Source organism: Phyllostomus hastatus, unplaced genomic scaffold (assembly GCF_019186645.2).
Source record: "Phyllostomus hastatus isolate PE091 unplaced genomic scaffold, TTU_PhHast_1.1 phas_contig_34, whole genome shotgun sequence".
NCBI lineage: Eukaryota > Metazoa > Chordata > Mammalia > Chiroptera > Phyllostomidae > Phyllostomus > Phyllostomus hastatus.
This window is the reverse complement of record NW_025333857.1, coordinates 47,454,689-47,456,084: the sequence shown is the minus strand read 5'-3', so window position 1 is coordinate 47,456,084 and position 1,396 is coordinate 47,454,689.

The following is a 1,396-nucleotide window of genomic DNA, read 5'->3' as shown; positions in this document are numbered from 1 at the left end:
CGTCTCCAGGTTTTGCAGATGCCTGTCACACCTCCTGCTCGTCCTCACCTGGGAAAGCCTGATTGTTGCCATTCCTTTCTCCACTCCTCGCATCACACAACTTCAGATCCCCTCGTGACCCTGACCTTCTCTGAGTGTAACCATTTACAATAGCGAAGTGTGTGTGTGTGTGTGTGTGTGTGTGAAGTGAACAAAGGGAATTTCTTTTAGTTTTCCTTTAAGTAGTTCATTTTTGCAAACATCAGGGAACAATTTCTGAGAGGCAGCATGACATATGATGACATAGGAACAAGGTTATCCAGAGCCCAGCACACCAGACAGTCTGGAAAACCCTTAAGTGAAGAATGCTCGTCTCCATGAAACCTTGATAATTTAAAGGGGACAATGACTATCTGAGGCAGTCAAGGTCTCCGTTAAATCCAGCAAACCCAGGTGACTGGAGGGGCGGGGGTGCTTCTCACGCAAGGGGACCCTTTGGTCTTTAGCGACATCATTATCTGCAGGTTATTATCATTACTACAAATACTAATACACTTTTATTAAGCACTGGCAATGACCCAGGGCAAGTGAGTTTAAGTTCATATTATATCCATTTTCATTATGGAGAGAAAAGAGGAGAATGAACAAGGGACTATAATGTGAAATTCTAAAGTAGGAAAAATGAAAAAAGGTTAATTAAAAAAAAAACCCACAGAGTAAAAAGAAAGGCTCCAACTGTTCGTAGTCAGGAGCCATGATGGATGGTGGATCTTGTCGCCCTGGACTTGTCCCCTATGATTTCTTCCCATCTCTCTCTCTCTAAAAAAAGATCCTCCTCTCAGCTAAGGACACGGCAGGGACGGGGTGGGGAGGAGGAGGGAGAAGGGCAGTAGACTTTTATCGCTGGGGCCCCTTTGGCTCTGAAGTTCTATAGATCAGTGTGTCCTAATTCTAATATCTAGCCCAAAACAAAACAAAAGTTAACATAAAAATACATTAAAATGTAAAAATAAAACACAAATACAAAATACTGAGAGACACTCCCTTCCCCAAAAACTGTTTTTTTTTTCTTCCTTTGATGCTAAATTATCAAAGTACACCACTCTTGCCTCTGGGTACACCCTGGCCTTCTGTGCGGCTTCGGTCTCTTAGGACAAATGGAGGACGTTTCGCACGACCCACCGAACTTCTTTGACAGTCTCCTGTAGAATTACATCTGTCTGGTCTGTAACTCTGCGCTTGGTAATTTGAAAGATTTTTCTCTGCAAGTTATCTCTCTCCATCACACAAACGCCTGGGGCTTTCAGAGTGTACAAAAAAAAAAAAAAACCCAGGAAAAATTCAAACACCAAGCAGGTCAGCAGAATGGAGAACTAAATATAGAGGCAGCGTGCCATCCAGGCCAGAGTGTCCTCTG